Source organism: Erithacus rubecula, assembly GCF_903797595.1.
Source record: "Erithacus rubecula genome assembly, chromosome: 1".
Taxonomy (NCBI): Eukaryota; Metazoa; Chordata; class Aves; order Passeriformes; family Muscicapidae; genus Erithacus; species Erithacus rubecula.
In genome coordinates, this window is record NC_136658.1 from 91,140,950 (window position 1) to 91,163,148 (window position 22,199).

The 22,199-nt window shown below is 37.0% G+C and overlaps 1 protein-coding gene across 5 annotated transcripts in view; it reads right to left on the reverse strand.

The window, feature by feature from the left end:
• NLGN4X (neuroligin 4 X-linked) overlaps nucleotides 1–22,199 on the reverse strand; it is a 165,458-nt gene that overhangs the window by 132,062 nt on the left and 11,197 nt on the right. For 3 of the 5 annotated variants that reach the window (XM_079323631.1, XM_079323628.1, XM_079323630.1), the window contains exon 2: nucleotides 2,878–2,961. The gene's annotated coding sequence lies outside the window, so the exon portion shown is untranslated. Of the gene's footprint in view, nucleotides 1–2,877; nucleotides 2,962–9,285; nucleotides 9,462–22,199 lie in introns of those variants that run through there. The other 2 variants (XM_079323632.1, XM_079323629.1) reach the window with 1 other exon arrangement.

Below are 22,199 nucleotides of genomic sequence, written 5' to 3' on the forward strand. Positions count from 1 at the left end.
GTATCAGAGTGCAGTTCTTTGGAGCCTACATAACTGATGTATTTCCATGCTAAAAATGTGCAGATATTTCACCAAGACAGAAAAAATGTGGGGAGCATTTTTTTTTTTTCCACCTAAGAGTATAAAATCAGTGAGAGCTTAAAGAGAAAACTAAAGGAGTTGAAGACACTGCTTAACCAGAGGTTGGACTGCTCAGCTAAGAGTACTTTCATGTACAGCCATAAACCCTGACAAGAGGAAGGCAAAGATTCTTATCTGAATCCCAAGAGCTGAAAAGCAAGCTGAGGAAAGCTGACAGCTCTAAGAATGAGAATTGTATTGTGCCCTGATTTTCCTCAGAGAATGAAGAGTTGATCTGTTTCCTAAAACTCCCAAGACTAAAACTGGAACAATTTATTCCTGCCTTCTAATATAAAGGCTTTATTATTCCTTCGAATTTGTTACCATAAATGATACAAGACAGAAGGTTTGATCAGAGTCTGAGAACATGATCAAGAATCTGACAGTATGTGGCTACATCAAAGGAATGACACAGCTCTTCACAGACTACCACAGGGCTCCATCTGCACATTCAGCTGTCAGGTTGGGATTCTAGAATGAAATCCCACCATTTAAACTCACACTTCTGATGCAAGATTAAAATCTGAGGACAAAGCATGGGCCATTTGTTTGCTTCAATCTTTTATACAATATTGTGTATTGCCAGGAAACCCATGTCACATACTCCAAACATAAATTTATGTTTCTATTCTTGAGAAAGAGCATGGGTTTATCATGTTGAAGAATTTTGTTTGAAAATATGGATGAGAAAGATAGCAAGTAAGCAGTTAAAGTGTTTAAGATGCAGGGCTTTCTTTCTGTATTTCTCTTAAATATAAGAATACAACATAGCCAAGGTCATAGTTACAATCTTTCCTTCATCCAAATGGACCCCTATTGTCTGCTGAAAATACAAATTCAGGGTTAGTTTGGCTTGGATTGTGCATAATCCTGAAGACCTTCAGATCCATTTCTATTTGTCTCCTGAAAACACTCTCAATACAAACCATTTCTAGAAAAAATAAGAAATTAACAAATATTTCTGTTGTGTATTTTGGAGTACCTCAGGGTTGGCAGTTGAACACAAATATTTGTGGCTACTTCAGAAAATTAGCAAGCAGAGAAGCAGAGATAAATTTTAAACTGATTTATAACTTAATTTTCTAATCTTTTTTTTTTTTTTTTTTCTAATGCATAGTCCAATTATCACCTCACATGAACAAGGAAATTTTCAAATGCACATCTGACTTCTGATGTTCACTAACTTGCAGTGTGAGTTAAAAGCCAGACATCAATAGGCTCCATCTCACTTTTCTGTTTTAATGTTGTTTGCTTCCTTTTCTTCTCCTCCTCTCTGACTTTCCTGTTGAGTGTTATGAAGAACAAACAAAATGCTGAGAAAACAGAGAAAACTAAAATCCCTTCATCCCTCAGTTTCCCCTTATGGCACTTATTCTAGTGCCAGACAAAGTAAATGTACCACAAATTGCTAGTTCCAAAGAAAATAAATTATTATTTCAACTTTGACTTCAGCTTTATATGAACCTTCTATTCTTTATATCAGTTGCTTGGCTCTTTCCTGAAAAAAATGTCACAAAATCTCTCAAGCAGAGTAAGTAATTAAATTCTATGTATGGCACTCATGCATATTGAACTATTCACTATATAACTCCTATGAGTTCAGCTATTATCACCAGTGTGGATGCTAAACTATTAAACAGGCCCCTGTTCATAAAGTACTTTTCATTCAATCACATGCAAATTGTTACAAATTGGAATAAACATGGTTCAGTGATGCAAAAATCAAAGGAATTTTCAAAGCTGTTATTTTCTTTGTCTGAATTTTACACTTCACATAATGGTACCCTCGATTCTCATAACTAACCTGTCACACTTTGAATTATTGCTTATTCACAACTTTATTATCACATCAGATATAATATTACTCCTTCTCCTTGAATTTAAGTCCCAGTGTCAATGCAAAATGGAAACATCATTGTACTAGAGCTAGTGCAATGATTACAGAAAAAGTTGCATCTGCTTCAAAGGTCATGGACCATAAAAAGTGAAAAGGAAGAATGTGCACCAGAGAAACTTTTCTGGTCACTTGTACATCTCATTCCCTTCTCATTAATCAAAGTGTCAGGCACAGTATGAAAGAATGGTAATTAGATTAAGGTGTTTCATAAAAAGAATATATTCTCTGTATAGATTTCTAAATTGCACCCTTGTCAAGTGGTAATAAGAAAATCTGTATATCTGTGTGCATATATATACACATACATATAACTATATGTATTATCTGTGTATATGCTATACATTAAAATATGTTCTGTCATATTTTGCTAACAACTGAGAGGAAAAAAAGAGATATTTATAGTAACAAAATGAATCAGCAGCTAAACCTCTTTTTTAGTACAGCCCCGTAAGAACTCTGGAATCCAGCCTTGTCTTGCAAACCAAAGACAATCAGCTCTGTCTGGTACAATGTGGCCTGGAACCCCCAAATCTTACTGAGTAGCAGTGTCATGATAGCCAGGTTTAATCTCATGTATTTTAACTACAAATCAATTGGTAACATTCAGTACTTATAGAACTGAAAATTAACAATTCATGCTTATCATGAGTTAGCACACAAACAGCGCTAATGCTCAGAATGCACTCTATTCCAGGTCTCATTGGATGAACACATGGCAAACAAACATTTAAACTGGATGTATATATTGCAAAGATATTTCAAATACATTTAAGAACACCAGCAACAGAGACCTGCTTTCTCTCTTTTACATAATTTTACGAAAAAAGAAATTGTCATGAAAACATACTTTTAGTACTTACCACTGTGTCGTACTTTTGAAAACGCTTCAGCATTCCCCCATAGGAGGCAGCATGATTTCATTTTAGTTACAGCAGAATTTTTTCCTGTCAGGAAAGAGTACACAGTGCTTTTCAGTAAATGAAGAACAGAAATGCAAACATACGAGTCACAAATGGTAAAAAAAGAGGTTACTTAGTAAATCACCTGTAACACTGTTTATCAAGATTAGAAAAAGAGAAATCACAATATTAATAACAACACAATAAACACATTAAGCATAGTGTATTGATTTCTGTCATAAAAACCATTAGGAATATTTTTTTCTTTGCAGATTGATCACTGCCATAAACACAGTATTGCCTTTAAACCCGTATACCATAAAAGTATATTTTTATGCACAAAAAAGGCAAGTTAATATTTTAAAATCCAAGAAACAGAAGAAATCATGACAAAACACTTTGATTTAAATATTTCTCTAGCCACATATTATGCATAGCCAAATATAAAATTTCAATAGCCAAATATATTAAAATATATTTAATTTAAATATAATTTTAAAGCCATTTTACTATTGTTTTTTCTTTCCTATGTGTAATTGAAAATTGTAGTTTATACTTCGAATGACATTTCAATATATAGAATATTTCTGAATTATCTATCCATTTTAGATTCACTATTTAGATAAACTCCAGTATTTACCAACAGTCTGTTCTGTCAAGAGTATCTTGAGACACTTGATTTAAAACTCAAATCTTAATAGTGTTAAGAAAGGTATTTCAGGTAATTTTAATAGTTTTTAAGACTTTAATAGCTTAAATACTCCTCTTCCCTCCAACACCATCAGCATTTATGGGATTTACTTATCCCCTGCACATATTTGCAGGGGAAACATGTACATGTACATTTTTCTCTGTATCACTCTTAAAGGCACTTCTTATCATTTATTCTTATTTTCATTAGGTTGATCAGCACACAGATTGTAGATTCTGCAATTTGAATCACAGTGAATATTCCCTCATGAATGGTTTGACTCTACAGCCAAACCACTCCTTGTAAGTGCAATTCTTTGTAACAGCTGCAAACACAGACCTCAATTCTGTGTAAACACAGTGATTATCTTTGTAAGTTGGAAATAAATACCAGTGGATGACTATGTGAACACACATCTGAAGAGAAGAAATTCAGAAATATTAAGAAAAGCAGTATTCTGTGGGAAGATAGTTTGTAAGGATAGTGCAGGAGGCAATCTTTCCCAATGAATTACAGCTGCACTGATTACTGAGGAGTGGGAACAGCCTTGCCTGCTCAGTGAAGATGAGGGTTATAAAAGAGTGGGCTAGCTGGCTATAAGTTACTACTGCAGTTGGAGTTTGAGATCCAGAGTCTGCTGCAATTTGGGATGGAGGCTGCTGGCTATGCTATGAGGGGATAAGGGACATGAGGTCGTGCAAGCAACAGGTAAGGTGAAAAGATGTGTGAGGGACAGACAGGGTTAGGTGGCTGAGTTCAGGGACAGCTTGGGGTTAGCCAGTGATGCAGAAGAAGGAAACTTGCAGAGAGGAGAGAGGGAGTTAGTGCTGTGTGAAGCTGCCTATGAGGAATGGAGTTAGAGTTGTTTGAGAGAAGTCCACTGAAAGAAGGCATGTAAAGTGTTTAATAAAGGACTGGTGATGATGCCCAGTCCGTCTCGACATAATTATTACAGTATTCTTTATGAATAAGGAATGTGTGAAACATCCTAGGTAACTGCCGAAGAGTCCATCTGGACAATTCCTGCAGGGAAAGGCTGGCAACACTTCAGCTCTTTATACACACCCATTGAGGAATCAGATGAAGTTTAGGACAATCTGAATTCCAAGCTATAGTAATGTCTTAAATCTATCCATATAACAATGGCACTTTTACTGGAGATTACACTGCTCACATAGGCTGACAGTCATTCCAATTGTCCAACAGTAGTATGTGATTAAACTTAGGATATAAGAAATAAGGATGGATTTAAGGAATGGCTGTCAATGGCAGAGAAAATCCACTTAAGCTAACACAGCTTCCCTTCTCAGTTATTTTAAACCTGCAATTCTTTATTTCAGCATCCTTTATAGTTTAATTACTGCTACGAGAAAGAAAGAGAACTCATCTTTACTGGTAAACACAGGGACTGCATTTACTGTCACTCCATGTGCCAAAATAGACCCCAGCTTTAAAGCATAAAAATTAAAGTATTTGTGAACTAGGTTTTCCAAGTTTAGCTCTGTACCTATGTCTTTATCCTTTTCACCTTCATATTATCTTACACTGTCTTTTTAAGTCCTTGGCAAACTGAATTTTATTGTAGATGACTAAACTATAACTTTAGTATTTAAATAAACCACAATGTCCATTTAAAGATCATGTTTATAATTTATGTCAGCAATAGTCAATTACTTTCAAAAAAGCACCAGCTAATACTGTACTTCCTTTCTATCAGCATAGGCACACAGTAAAAAACTAGCATTTCAATTCTAAGACAAAATATAGACACTGCACATTTTTTTCTTTTTCAGAGACCTATTTTGTCTTCATATATGTGACAACTAATTTCTCCATAATAAACAAAATTTTATTCAAAGTATTATGGGAACCTAGAAATCCCTCTAAGCTTATTTTTGTGAAATCTATAACAGTTTTGCTTACTATTCCACAGATGCATTTGTAAATAAATCTGATGGAGCTGTAATGGCCCTAGGTTTAATGTTACCCAGTTTAAGGTTGCTTACTTGAGTCATTTCTCAAAATTACAACTGTCTCTGATTTTAGAAGAACCTAGTAATACTGACATTCTCTCATTATGAACAGTTATCTTAGTCTACTTGAGAAATAAAATCTGTCTCATAAGAAATCTGTTCCATTTTGAACATAATGACCCACTCTGCAGCTATCCCCAAAACCCCTGACAGCTCCTAGAAATACCTAAATGCAAGCTAGAAACATTTATTTATTCTTTGATTCTCAAATTTATTCAACACAACTATTGGACTATTGTAATTAACTTCTCTTTGTGCAGATAGGTTCATGAAGTCTCTCTAAGAAAATGTACCCCTTTGAATTCAACATTAGCATCTTTAAATACATATTTAAACATGCCACTTTTTCAGTGTTTATACACTTTTACTTTTCAATTCAATTTCATACTAAGTTATTTCTTTTGAAAATTTTCCCAATAAACTCTCCCCACTGTTAAATTGAAAAAAATCATCTGTAGTGATATATTTCACAGCAATTGAATTTTTGAGTCTTTTTAACTATAAAAAGAAAATCAGTGATTAAACAATGGGTTCTGAGTGCCAATTTGCAGAGTTGGAAAGGATCCATCAGGACCATCAAGTCCAACTCCTGGCCCCATGCAGAATCACAACATGTACCTGAGAACATGGGTAAATGCATGCAGGAAATTCTGTCGTATTTCCTCAGCATCAATAGTCCAGAAGTCAGAATATCAAGTAAGCAGGTGTTGCTATTTCAGCTCCTTATTGCTTGGACAGTTTGGGAGGAAGACACTGTTCAGAAGAGCAGAGCTAGCTAGGTAAATCTCACAGCAGGAAACAGACACAGACCTGCTAGAGGAGTATCAGAGTTATGGAAATTAAATGCTTCTTTACCTTAAAGTATCTGAAAGCAAAATAACTAGATATGACCATAGTCTTACTTTGTATTTTAGTGGGGAGAAAAAAGGCATCCTGAATTGTAGAAGACTTATTAATCTTCATGAGTCAAAAAGTGTGGGCTTCAAGTTAGAAAACTAACAACCCACTCTTCACATATATCAGCTGAGGTAATGTTGATTTTGAGATATCTAAGGAATGAGTGGGGGTATCTTATTTTCTTTACTTGAACCAAATATAATTAAGTATCAAGTAACACTAAGGCAGTGAAATGTAACTTTTCCTTTGCTGAATATGCAGTAACTCTCTGCCTGAAGGGAGGGAACTCATCCAGAAAAAAACTCCCATTTTGCAGACCTAGTTTGCAACTTTTATCAAAAGCAGCACACCAGAAGACAGGAAGCCTCTCATCCACACAGTCCCTCCCAATGTACATATTCTGAGTTACAGTCCTTGTCTTCGAGCAAACCAGAACAAGATGTCAAACTTTTTTTTTCTTCTTTCTGCCTCTGACATATATTCCTCACAATTCTCTGCTATTTCTGTTTAATAATTGAACCTCTGAACCTTTCTGTACCTCTAGTCTTGATTTCTGCCTGTCCCTTAAGGATACCTTGGTGGTAGCAATAGTCAGAGAAAGCAGGAAAAAGAGACTGATATTCCTCTGAAGCCACAGGTGAGGGACTGTATCCTCAGCCACAAATAACTAAAATATCCCACAAATCAAGTGGGTGGCTTCAGAGAAAAACTACAAGAAAAAGAAAGATTAGGTTTGTATGAATCTTGGCAAGGTCTAAGGGTAGGAAAAAGTCTAGCAGAGACCAAAAATGAGCAGAGGAAGTAGACAGAACAGCCTAACACAAACAATAAACAGAGACTGCTCTTTAGAGAAAATGAGCTTCTACCAAAGATAAAACAGCAGCAGCAAAGGAGCAGAGCAGTAACACAGAAATGGAAAGGCTGAGAACATCTCCACAGGATGCAGAAGGAGAGGAGAAATGAAGCTGTGTGCAAGGCATGATGGCAGCTAGGAACAAGTGATGTGAATTTGCAATGCTTATTTTTTTCCATAGAGTACTAACATTTCTTAAGAAATCATCTTGCCTTCAAAATTATTTGGATATGAATTTTTGTTAATACAACTGGCAAAACACAGATTAATTTCTCATGTGGGCTACATCAGAAACATCCTGAACCATCTATCAAGAAAAAAATTAAGATATGGCAGATAAAAATATTAAAAATCCCTCCTCATCAGGAGAATGAGGATAAATATTTGAATAAAATATAATATGCATTTCATCACAAAAGGATGAAAATATTGGTGCAATGAGGCTCCAAACCAACCTAATAATGAATACTACAGGTCATAACCTAAAAAAGTTGCAAGAAAAAAATAAAACACGCTGAGGAGAAAAAAAACCCAACCCAAACCTAAAAAACAACTTTAAAAAACCAAAACCACACTAAGTAGGCTGGAAACAAAGATGCTAGACTCACTTTGAATCAAAACAAATCTGAAGAATTTGCAAACTGCTCTGAGAAGTCAGGAAGAATTAAACTCATGAAGCCTAGGCCCAAAACAGCAACACAGACCAGAGAAATGCTGAAGATGCAGGAGAGAGTAATTTGGCGTGTTAAGAAATTCTGAATGGCAAATGGAACGATAAATCCCCTTAGGGAAACTCCAGGCTAGAAAGTAATAATGCCAAAAAAAGCATGTAGAACAAGACACAGAAAAACCGGAGGACATAAGAAATGTTAAGTCTAAGGTCAAACAGAAGAGGAGAGTGCCAGCCCTGTGTCAAAAGAAAAGGTTGAATCTCAAGCCACGGATAAGAGAAAGGCCAAGCCTGAGATTAAGGAGGAGGAGGAAAAGGAGGACAAGACAGAGCTAAAGGAGAAAGAGAGCAGAAATCAGAAGGGGAAAGATCAATCTGAATTTTATATATATATGTATTAAAAAAAAAAAAAAAAGACTAAGGACAAAACTGAAGTCAAAGAAACAGAATCCAAAGCTTGAAGACCATGCTGAGAAATACTGAAATTAAAGATCAGATGGAACAGCAAGAGTTCCACATAATAGCCTACAAACTTGTCAAGGCACAGCATTCAGAAATTGTGGATAGGGAATAAGATGAATAGGAGACAGAATAATCCACCCAGTGGCATGGAGTTCAGATCATCTTTTGGTCCTCACTTCAAGCATCTAGTTAAGTCTCCTTGGGCCTTTTAAAATTATTTCTGTTTCTGAAACTAGCAGTAACAAATGTATAAAAATGCACTTGAATGGCTATTACAGCAAGGCTCTTGCTATGCTCGAGGTAATGTTAATTATCTCTCACTTTGAAGTTATTGCTAGTAAAGCAATTACCTTTGATGAAATTATATATGCCTCTCTATGTACCAGCAAACACTGATAAATATTCTTTTCTCCCTTATGATTTTTTTTAAGACCCCAGTGAAATTTTCAAGACCCCAGGAAAAATTCTCCTAAAATTTTCACAGCCAGAAAGACTGGAATAACTAAAAATTCATTCAATAAAAAGTCATACATGAAAACTCTCTCAGAAGTGGAAAAGTGTTTATCTTTCCATAGATATGTCAGATACTATCATAGCTGGTTAAGCCACTGAGCTGGTTTTCACACACCCCATAAAAGTGCAGTGAAATGTAACAGAAATTGCCATCCCAGGTATCAGGGTGAAATCAGAGAATCAAAATCTGTCTGCACTTAGGGGATTGCCTATGTAGCTGCATAAATTTCCATTTCTATACTACTGAAACATCTTTCTGATGGACAAAACATGCACAGCGAAGCTGATCCAGTTCGGCGTTGATATAACTGAAGTTGCCAAGATACAAAGCACGAGGGCCCGACTGACACCAACAGAGGTTCTGAGACGTTCTCTTGAAAACTGAGCTCTTTCTCATTTTCTCTTCTATAGTGTTTACCGGTTATCCTGAATGAACCTATAGTGTCACTATGACATTTCATAGAGTGTGACCCATCTATCTGCCTCTCCAGAACGAACATTTTCAGAAAGCCCATCAATGTACCATGTCCGTGAGGACACACCACCAGTGCTGAGCTGCCCGGAGCCCAGGATCCCCCGTCAGCCGAGCCCTGAGTAGGGATAGGCACAGCTCCGCACAGCCCGGCCATGGCCCCGCTGAGCCGGGCACAGCTCCCCACAGCCCGGCCATGGCCCCGCTGAGCCGGGCACAGCTCCCCGCAGCTCTGCCCGGCCATGGCCCCGCTGAGCCGGGCACAGCTCCGCACAGCCCTGCCCGGCCATGGCCCCGCTGAGCCGGGCACAGCTCCGCACAGCCCTGCCCGGCCATGGCCCCGCTGAGCCGGGCACAGCTCCGCACAGCCCTGCCCGGCCATGGCCCCGCTGAGCCGGGCACAGCTCCCCACAGCCCTGCCCGGCCATGGCCCCGCTGAGCCGGGCACAGCTCCCCACAGCCCGGCCATGGCCCCGCTGAGCCGGGCACAGCTCCGCACAGTCCTGCCCTGCCCTGCCCGGCCATGGCCCCGCTGAGCCGGGCACAGCTCCCCACAGCCCTGCCCGGCCATGGCCCCGCTGAGCCGGGCACAGCTCCCCACAGCCCTGCCCGGCCATGGCCCCGCTGAGCCGGGCACAGCTCCCCACAGCCCCGCTTGGACACTTATGTCCGCGCTGAGCCGGGCCGATGGCCCAGCCTGGCCTCCACCCGTCAGATGCTCCCGAATTCCGCGGCTGAAGCTGCCCCGGTGCCCTTGGCTGTCCTGCTCCTGACCCGGGGGTCAGGACCTGGCTGACAGCCCAGCCCCACTGTTCTTCATGAGGAGCCTCTGACATTTCTGCACCTTATGATGCCATGACATAATGTTATGAATGTGAATAAAATGTTCGCATGGCAAAAAAGCCCAACTGTGACCGGGCCCACGATGACAGACAAATGAGGAACATATCTTTCTTTCAGCAGTCATCATTCCATTAATAACATAATCACCAAAATATGCATCTTCTAAGCCCATAATATATCTTTCCCCAGTCACCATAGTGAAAACTATGCAGATTTAAGCAAATACATGAAAATAAACCCACACTGAACACTGCAGCAGAAGAAATTCACACAATCTCTTAAGAAACTATTGCCACTGATTTTTTATAATATTCCTCTATTTTCTGTATCTCCACCAAGACTACCACCTTTTAAATATATATAAGCACTAAATTCCTAAACTCTGAGTACTCAAATTTAGAAACTCTGTAGAGACCTGAGTCTTACTCTTATCTCTATTCCTCTTCTCTAGCATTTTCATTTTTCTATTGTAACTTATCTTCATTATTTTTTACATGATTGAGCTACCTTCTCAGCACTTATGCCTGCCACAGAAGTACTGCTTCTCAAACTGTCTAATTGGTAGATAAATCTGTTGTTAGAGATAGAAAGGGGATCTATCTATATTTCCTTAGAAGGTAATGCTCAGAACATTTGCTATTAGCAAGCTGTCGGTGTAAAGTTCACTACTTTGGTTTCAGCCCCTTAGGAAATGGTCTTCTGCATCAAGAAGTTCAACATTTTTTCTAAGTATATTTTTTTATTAAAATAAATGATGGTAACTCTCTTTACAAACTTTGCTAAACTTTGAGATTAGCAACTGAAATTTTAACACAAGAACATGTCTTAAAATTTAGCCATCACAAATGAAATAAAGTAAGAACGACTCTTCCAAATAGAAAGCATTATATAAGGAAAGAACAACGAGGTTACTAGTTCAATCATTCTGCATTTTCCATTAAATCATCAGGTAAAAATAAATGTCCAAACTACAATGATTGTATAGAGGTGTCATCACTGGACTACAGTCTCAGATCATTTAGACATGGACCCTTTTGTTTATCTTAATATTACATGTCCTTCCCTGCCACTGTCCCTTCTCCTTCCAGAAGGTACTTAATAATGTGTTTATTCTAAGCAGTATTCACCTTTGTAGAGATTATCATCAGAAGCTACGGGCAGACACAACCACATTCTACACTGACCTATGGACTAAAACCCACACAATTTAAGCTGCAAGAAATGTGTTTTCCAACCTCCTCATTAGTCTCAAAACAGTTTTTTCTCAAGAAGGATCTTGTGATGAAAATGGAGAGCAGAGAGAAACAAACCCAAAGTACAACAGCAGTCTGATGATTTTTAAAAACAATCAGTGTGATTAGAAGTATTCAAATATTGATTAAATAGATTTTTCTACAAATATCCCTTTTTCTCAGTTGAATGGTGCTCAGTAACAGGATCAAAATAATGGGCACAAACAAACACAGGAATTTTACTTTGAATATCAGGAAATGCTTTTCAGATTTGAGGATGATCAAATACTGGCACAGGTTACTCTGAGAGGTTGTAGGATCCCCCTCCTTGGAGATATTCAAACATTGCCTGGACACAATCCTGGACAACCAGCTATAGGTGTCTCTTGAGCACAGGATTTGAGAAAACGATCTCCACAGGTCCCTTGAGACCTGAGTCAGTTATTCTGTTCTTCCATAAATACATGGACATTTTTCATGAAAGACAGCATATGCCATCAACATGACTCAAGCTAGACTCCAGTTGCAAAGGTTATAGCAGATGTTCAGTGTTTGGTTTTTTCTAATTCATGCCAGTGAATCACTTCATCAATTACCCAGATAATTATTTCTCCTTACAGAGCAGCATCATTTAATATTAGCAACTAAAGAACAGCTTGAACTATAATCTCTGACATGTCAAGTGAATATCTTTTGTGAAAACTGAGCAAAAGTCTGTTTCAAGTCAAGTAGAACAAGGATTGCTACAGTCCTACATCCTCAGGTGTTGTTCTATCCTCAAGAGACAAGAGTAGAAATTTTAGGTCTTTCCTAGTTCATTTAAATTATCATACAGGATCACATGCCTTCCAGTAGCAAGTCACAGAGTCAGAACAGAAAACAACTCCATCTTCTTCCAGCACCACAAAAAACTTAGTAATATGAAATGGGAGGTAGATACACTTGCATCTCTTTTAGTCTCCCTGACAAGAAGAGAAAAAACACTTAAGTATCTACCTGGCAACCACAACCTTGTGAGCAAACATAAACACATCTGAGATCCACAAGACTTTTGCATGATGTTTATGAGAGCCCCTCTGAGTTTGCAGCTTAATTGCTCTATCATCTTCATTCCCACAGTTTTTTACATCACAAGGCTCCCTAGTAAAAACACACTTATCTTTCTTTTTGTGTATGCGGGGTTCCCTTTCAACAGTTAAAACAACTCTAAATAGGAGTAAACAGAAAGAGGCATGAAAGTAACTACTGAGTCTGTTCCAGATCAGGGCTCAACCTGGGTCTTTAACTGAGTGTGCCCCAATTGTTTCAAATTCTGCCCCAGGTTCACAGTCTAAATACAGGAAGAATTTACTTTGGTAACAAAGAGCAACAAGAGAAAATTGCAGAGAACTTACTTTTAAGGTTCCAATTCCTCTTCCTTCAAATTCATTGAGGAGAAAAGTCTTCCAGTGGAAACCTTTCTTCCTCTAATTAAATTCCATTCTGGCTTATCCAGGCTGCACTTAAAAGTATCAGTCTTCCCTTCTCAGGGAAAATCAAAGTATACAAAAAAGCAAATATTTTAAAATGTGTTTTCTTTTTTAGGGATAAAATGTGACAGAACAGCAATGATGGCACAGCCACTACTAGCATTACTATTATGCTGGGAGTGCATGAGAAGACTACAAGAGAAGTGATTCTGTCTTGAGGGGAACCTCATGATCAACCCAGTTCCTCATCTCTAGAGCAAAAGAGGCTGTGACACGAGTTGAAATGGATTTTTCTGGACAGAAAACTAAACCCTCTACAAGTAAGGTGTGGCACCTGCAGTACAACCTCCCTCTTCAGGACCAGGTTACTTTACTGTCATGTGAATGAAGTCCTGTAGCTGAAGCAGCAGTAGGCCATATTAAGTCTTGAAATTTTGACTTGAGGTGTTTTACAAAAGGTGTAGTAAATTATTTTGGAATTGTAAGAATTTTGTTGTTTTTTTTTCTTTTCCTATAACTTCAAATAGTCTGTGAAGACCACAGAATAAATCAACAGAAAACCAAAGTCAAAACATATATTAAAGGTATAGCCCTAAACACTTTTGATTAAGTTGATGGCATTCAAAAGACATTCATCTTCACAAATGAAACAAATTCACTTTTTTAATGCTTCTACTAAGAATTGAGTGAAATGCAAGAAGTTAAATCACTAATTACAACTTAATCATTCATTATAGTTTTATTGTGCTGAATGAACCAGGCACCAAATGTTAGATAAAGGTTAAGAGTTATGAGAGGTCACTGAAATACCCACAAGAGAAGCATTAACGCATGACAATGGATTATCTCAATCCCCAGCTAATCAAGCACTCCATGCACTAACTGAATCTATTGTATAAAGAATCATCTAAAATTAGCAGTGGACAGTATAAAATAATTACTTGAACAAGCAAATGACAAACACAATAATAAGAAGAACCCTCACATTTTCTCAGTGCAGGAAATCAATATGTTGGTAAATTTATTTAAACTCCATTACATGAACTCAGTAAGTTGCCTAAAATATTTTCAGTGTTTTGGAATATTTGCTGTAGATTCTAAATCTTCCCAAAAGTCAAATAAATCCTCTCTTGTCTTCCATCAGAAGGAAAAATGAAAAGATTTCTCTCACTGTAGGACTATATATAGAATCATTGTTCTGAATTTAGAACATTCTGTTTTCAGCTAGATCTTACTTGCTCTAGGCTGTCAGTCATCTTTAGATCTCCTGCCTGCAATAGCAATAGGTTATATCATATGCTGTTGATTACAGGTCATAACAAACCCAAATTTATGATTGTCATGAGTACAATATCTCTACTCTTTCCATTTATCTGGTTGAGAAGTCAATTGCTTTTCTCTACCCTGCTGTTACTTGGAAGAATAAAGATATTCATGAGTGAATGAGCTATAAATATGTTGGCCTTTTACTACTTCAGTGTTAAAAATTGAAGAAAGGCTACAGTTTCTTTGAGCAGAAGCTAAGAGATTGATCCAGAGCCCTTTGAAGTCAACAAAAGTTCCCATGAGATCAGTAAACTGCAGAACTCAGTACACATATCCAAGTCTCATACTTGCTGTCTCATACTTGGCTGCAGTCTATTGGACACGTAATTTTGGGAGGAAATTCTGACAATAGCTGGTAGCTGCTACTGGAAAATTATACAATACATTATACAATTATACAATTATCAATAAAAGCATGGTTGTGACAGCAGTAACTCTCACAAGGTCTCAAGCAGAGCATTAAAGATAAAACATATTTTAGAAGTCTCTTCTACAACACACAAAACTGCTGTCACTTTGCAAACCATATGATAAATTTTACCTCAAAAAGCTCTAGGAAGTGATCATGAGCCCTGAGTGGTATAGTGAAACAAAGCTAACTCTGACCAAACTGGTACATCACATAATGCATTGGAGTGCTGTGCAAAGACCACGGTTCAGGTCCCAGAAGACTTTCTGCCTGAGCAGAGCACCAGCCTCTGGAGGGCTGAACAGCACTGTGGTGTCACTGTGAGGATGTGTACTGATCATCCACACATCCAACTTGGAGTTGTTGCACAGCACTTTAAAATATTTGTAGAAACACTCCTCTGAGTACACAGACTCCTGAAACGCACGTGTGCAGAAGTTATAAGTTGGAAAGATAATGACAAAGTGTAAGCTCACACCAGGCACCTAAGTGCCTTGATCTGCTAAAGTTTTGATAAATCAATAGCTCAAAAGACCCCTTTGGTGACAAACCACTGCAGCAACAAAATTCTTATTTTTCTCGGGTTCTCTAAACTCTAAATGTTGTATATGTTATTTTTTAAAAAGAAATACCCTAATCTATAAAAACTTTTCCAAGCACAGGCAAATATGCTAACAAAGGTATTCTGCATGCAAGTAACAATTTGAAGTTTCTCCAAATAACATAAATCTTCCAGTGATACATAATTTGTATTACAAACACTTAAAAGCATTGCAGTTTGCAGCTTTCTCATTCTTTTTTTTATCTATTCACATGTCTAAGATTAAATTGAGACTCATAGATGGTTAAGTGATAAATACTTGTGTTGTAGTAATCATATGATTTTAGTTAATAATTCAATTCTTATATTTCCTCAGTAAACAAAAAGATATCAGAGCAAATGCTTGTTGTTTATAAATATAGCTCTTAACACTTAAAGAACTGTTTAAGTAGAGCTTTTAACTTTGCATTATTTAATTAAAAAAAATAATATTCTCAGGAGTTGAAAATGAACTTAAGATATCAAGAAAAAATATCTGTAGAAAATACAGCTCATAAACTTTTGAAATTGATTCTTGCACTTCCAAATGTGAACAGAGATTATCACTATCACTTTCATACTGGTTCACAAAAAAATGGTAGTATTTCACTCAAGAATTCACCTGCAACGTATACCCTCCAAAAAAAAACCCAAAACAAACAAACCCTCCCCCATATGGTATTCAAGTGGAAGTTTTTCACAATAAAAAAAACTGTTAAAGATGATATTTTTTCATTTCTTAAAAGAATTTGAGTTTGCATTTGTTTTATTTTTTTAAATCACTCATTAAGAAAAAATATCTATATTAAGTCCATCAAGATTATCAAGTGGACACATGCAGTCTTTTGTTACAAATAAAAAGCATTGAAATGACTTCAAGAATACATGCACATATACATGCACAAATGCTTTTATTAGAACCTGAAAATTTTTCATTTGAAAAGTGTTTTTTCACATGAGTTTCAATTAAAAAAAATCCATGTATGTCTCATTCTTTAGCCCATTTCATGTGAAAAATATTAACAGTGTCTGCTGAATGGAGAGACCTGTGCCGCAACAACCACTATATTAGCTGTTCCTTTCACTTTACCCTTCAGTAAAATATTGAAACAGAATTACTTGTCATTAGTTATATAATGTGCTCAGCTATTATTATAAATAATGAAGCTAGTCTTCTGCTTCCAAATTTTCATACTGCAATTCATAATTCCAAAAAGAGTAGGGGGTTTAAAATATTTAGTATTAGATAGAAATGAAAGTCGCTGGTTTTATCGCTGCTTTTGGAAGTTTAAATTGTATGTCTTGTGTTAAATACATTTCAGCAGGCAACACATGTGGAGATTTTCCTTCTGAAATACGTATGAAATTTCCAGTGATTATATTGTGAACTTAGTCCTCTAAATGTAAGTCTTCTACATTGCATTTCACCACTCCCAAAAATCAGCCACATCTTCACTGTTTTCTTAGAAAAGAGTAAGAGATGATAGTCTTGAGTCCTTAAACTCAGACACAGTAAAAAATATCTATTATAATTATTTCAAATAGATGCTATACCCCTTGTGTCACCCCTTTTATATTCAGAATAATTCAAGATCTGTAAAACTCCTCCACACATTTCTTCAAAAGGATGTCTCACACAGAATGTACTTGGAGGTAATCAGCATATAAAATACTCTATTTCTTTCATACATAACAATTTGCATACATAAAAACTGAGTAGTTGATATTTTTTGCATACTACTAACACCACTGAATGACAATGTTGGATAGAAGAATAAAATTTCTTGACACCAATAACCCACAAAAACCTGACAAACGTGCGAGCATGCAGAAGTTCAGAAAGGAATACAGTCTAATGATTCAGGCCTCTGGTAGGTACAGTAATAACTAAAATTAGGCTAGATCCTAGACTATCAATAGCATTCAAATATATCAGACATCCAACAACCCCACAGCTTCATAAGGAGAATGTGTTTGAGAATGACACCAGTATTCAAACATCAAGAACTGTAAATCATGGAAAGAGGAGTCCTATATCTTAAAACAAGACCTGTAATTTAATATAAACAGAAATAACAGTAAAGCAATATATTGGAAGTGACATTTGCTTCACCAATAAAATGGGTGTCCCAGACAGGCCTTAGAACAGGAAAGCCAACACTTTGTAGTCTCTGGAACAATGTAAACTGACCAAGATGCAGTTTCACCTGATCAAATTCATTTATTCATTAATCCCAATTCTTAATCTCATTCTGAAGTATGCCTTAAAAAAGGTAAACTGCATTTCAAAATTCTTAATTATATCTGTAAATTGCATCGAGAACCTAAACCAACTAATTTGCACACAGCTGTCTTCAATTTAAAAACAGGTATCTGGTATGCAGGATGAACCAACCCACAGTGGACTCAAACAAGATCTTTCCTTAAAAACTTCAGAAAAATCTTACCAATCATCTGTACATACTTTTGATAATCCTACTAGACAGTTAATCTGGTCAGTATCTGAAAGTATCTAGATTGAAGGATGAGTAACAAATAACTTTAATTATAATTTTTCACAGGGAAAACCAAAACCGACAGCATTTCCAAGAGATTCAGAACTATGATATTCAGTGGCATCTGAGCTAAACTAGCAGTATGTACTAGAAGGGTGTAAAAACCATTACAGATAGAGTCCTCACTGATCTGATAGAGACATCTTTGAGAGAAAGATGCTTATCTACTAGTAAGAAAATCACTGTAATCCAGAGATGGTTGGTGCCTCACCAAAGTTGTCTTCATTGAACTAGATGTAGAAAAAAAAGGCGTGAAATTTTTGTCATAAAGCTCAGCACATGTAAGCATGAATTGATTATCTAGAATATGTGGACTAAAACTGAAATGGATTCCTTTCTAGTTCTCCTAGTTTGTGCAATATATTCAGTAGACATTTGACAAAAACATTTAAGCATGGCCTTACTGAACATACACGATTCACAGTGGGAAACAGAGTAGCAATCCTATAAAGGTCTTTCATCAACCACTAATGAGTTAGGTATAAAAGGTAAAAGGAGTTTTGTTGGTTCTTTCTTTGGGGGTGGCAGGGGGAGGAGGGACACTGTGGCTGAGGGTTTTTCCCTGTTTTGTATATCAGAACAGTCCAGAATGAATATTCACAATTTCTCAGCTTCTTCAGTTTGTATCAGCCAAACCCATGAATAAGTCTGACATCCAGCCACTGAACAACTGATCTCATTGTCTAAAGTAGTTACCTGGACTATTGAGGAACTTCTGCATTTTTTCAATGCTTTCTCGGGAAAAGCTGAAGCTAAGCTAAAAGATGTGGTGAAAAAAAAATTTGCCAGTGCTGGGAATAGTTTGAAAGACTGAATCAGTTGGTAACCAGATCAGGAAATTCTGTGGGTATTGCTGTTTGCCACCACAAAAGCCAAGATCATCAAGGATAACATTGTACTCCCTGTTGTGGTACCTCAGCTTCTAATGAATTTAGCCATCTGATTATGCAGCATCATTCCTCAAAGTACAGCCTTCTGAATGTGGCATTTCTGGGAACAGCACCAAAGTATGACAGCAATCACTGTGTGTGTTGCTAATGCCTGTGGCTAGATTCTGTATTTTGGAATACCTCGAGGCATTGGGTAATGTGGATATCAGGCAATTCTTGTAATGATGTACAAAGTCATAGTACATCTAAATGTACCATGGCAATTACTGTTTGATAAATGATGTAGTCTTAGGAAGAGAGGACATCCTTCCTTCCAAAAGATCCATTATGAAATAATAGAAGTTATAAAGGGATACAAAGTCACCTAGTACTTACAAACAGCATACCAAAAAGTTCTGGCTCCATTTTGATGAAAATAGTAAAACACAAATAAATTGTGGGGTTTTGTTTTAAAAGATCACTGTATAGTTTAAAGGTACTTGCTGATACACTATGTCTTTACCTAGAGCAAGGTAAAGACAAACAAAAATTCCCTTAGAATTCTCTATGCTCCTTCTATTTGAGAAAAAGAAAGTATCCAAAAGCTCCAAGTTATTTTTACATGATCCTAATTTTTATATCTCTGATGTTAAGTTTAAGTGATCCAATACAAATTTTTCATTCATGAATGCTGTTAAATCATGTTTTGCCTTGAGTAAATTAGTATCTCAACCTCAGTAATGTCAAGGGTCTGCAATTCATGGCCCTGTAAGCTATCATCTCAGCCACTGAAGCAGCTTTTTCTAGAGCCCTCCAAACCATATTTTTTCTTTTTCCCGTGATGTTCTCACACTCTAGGGTCTTGTGTTGTTATTATCACAGTCTTGCAACTGCAAATCCCAGTAGTGTTGTATGATAGGTACTTGTGGGAAAAACCATCACTACAGTGAGAATGATCCCTCTTTTGTCTACCTTCCTGCTTCAGTTTTCCTTACCTTTTGTTTTGTAGACTTTACAATACAGAAACCTCATATGTAGTGCATAGGCATGCAACACTTGAACATAAAAATCACCATATTTCAATCAAGATCAACACCCTTTGTGTAACAATACATATGAAAATCTAGAATGAAAATTCTTTCCTATGTTTCTAGGCTGAAACCCTACCAGGGGTTGTTGTGACTGAAGTATAGGATCCAGCACTTCATCTTACTGAACCTCACAGAATTGGTCTTGGCCCTTTGATCCATGCTGTCCAGATCCTTCTGCAGAGCCTTCCTACCCTCCAGATCAAAACTCCCACACAACCTGCTGTCCTCTGCAAACTTCTGAGAATGCACATGATCATCAATAAAGACTATTAGGACTGGCCCCAGTCCTGAGCCCTCGGGAACACCAGCTGTGGCCAGATGACAGCTCAGTGTGACTCCACTCTGACCCAGCCACCCAGCCATGTTTCAACCCAGCCACAGTACACCTGTCCAAGACATGGGCTGCCACTTTCTCCAGGACAATGCTGGGGGAGATGGTGTCAAAAGCTTTTCTGAAATCCAAGCAGACAACAGCCTTTCCCTCATCCACTAGGCAGGTAACCTGGTCACTAAAGGAGATCACATTGGTCAAGCAGGACCTACATTTCCTAAACCCATGCTGGCTGTGCCTGATCCCCTGGTTGTTCTGTACGTGCCATGTCATGGCAGTCCATTAACTTAATACTTTCAAAATCACAGTGATAAGCAGGAGAGATTCCTGGCATGACTTCAGTTACATCCAGATCAGAGAACCCAGAAGCATTTCCCAGTCTGAGTGTTGGAGCCGTATTCTGATTCTGTATTTGGGCTAGACTCAAATCCTCACCTTCTCCTCTCCTTCCCTAAAGGGGCCATTTTGTGCATTTCTGAAGTAAGATGGAGTAGTGTTGAAGGTTGGGGTATATATCAGTCTACATATCTGAAAGCCATTTTTGCTTATACAGTATATTAGCCAGTATAAACTAGACAAAGAAAGAGAAAATAGCCAAATAATAAATTGATTCCTTTGTTTCTTTGTTCCCTCCCCCAAACAAACTATTCTCAAGATATATGAAAGACTCTGAATAGCATGTAACAATCGAGCAAAGTCTAAATTCTTGGGTTTTTTTTTTGGTTTTGTTTTTTGGTTTTTTTTTTTTGGTAGAATAATTTTTATGTTTTTGCAAGTAAAGGCAATGTATTGTTCTAGAAAGTTGAATTCTTCGGCCAAACTTTTATTAATCTTCTCTAGAAAACTACTTCTAGTCTTCTAGTCTGAGATATCTTATATAGAAAATTCAGAGCTTATTTATTCATAGAAAGTATGCACTATAAATAATCAATTCTTGTACATGTCAAAGCAGAAACAGAAATTGGTGTAAAGTAATAAAAAATATTGTGACTAAGTTTTTTTCATTCATTTTCTTCCTTCTGTACCTGCAACTTCTGCTGTTTAAACATAAAATCTGAGTACATACTAGAAATTAGCGTGGATTAAGAACTAAAATTCTGATAGAACATACTCTTCCTGTTTAACAAGAATCATCTGAAGGGACAAATAAATTTAAAAGGTAAATTTATCTCTAAAAATCACTTAAGTTCTAAGCCTATTTACACAGAAAAATGTGCATCATGTGCAAATCACATTTTCACCTCCTGTCATTCACCTTTATTCTCATCTTAATTTTTCAGAGTCACAATGTCAAGAAGGTTAATGCAGTTACATGAATTTGTGATGGACCATTTCACTCAGATTTGCTAAGGCAAACACATACAGCTGGCTGGTAAACAATTTACTTCACAGAGAACAAGTTCTTAGCTGAAAAGAGACCTCTTCCAAATCAATACATTAAATAATGAGATATTAGCTGCAGAAGGAAGGGGAAATCCTGCAACCTGACTATCCTTTTTATAAGCACTAAATACTTCCAGACACTCAGATATAAGCCACAGTGTCACTGAAGACAATGCTACAAACCAATTGCAAGTACAGTGTTAATGAGATCTTAGTCATGCTTGTAATCTTTTAAATATACAGTTCACAGCAAGCAAAGAAAAATTGCTCTCAAAATTGCTGTTGTATGCAATATGTCCATTTATATAAATAGGGAAAGGTTGCTTATTAAGAACATGAAAGGCTAGCACTCTGCAACCTCTGAGAAAAAATTGCTTTCTTCTGTCTGCTTTATTTCTTGGCAAATTTTGAGCTTAACAAAGTATGTCAATTCTGTTTTAAAACGTGATTAGAAAAAAGCTTCATAACTGTGGAATATAACTTAGATGTGAAATAATGGTTAAGCAGCAACTTCAAGGTCTTTATCAACTATTGCATTAATATCTTTAAGTGATGTATATGAGTAGGATGAAGGCACATTTTACTCTAATTTTCTTTCCCTCAC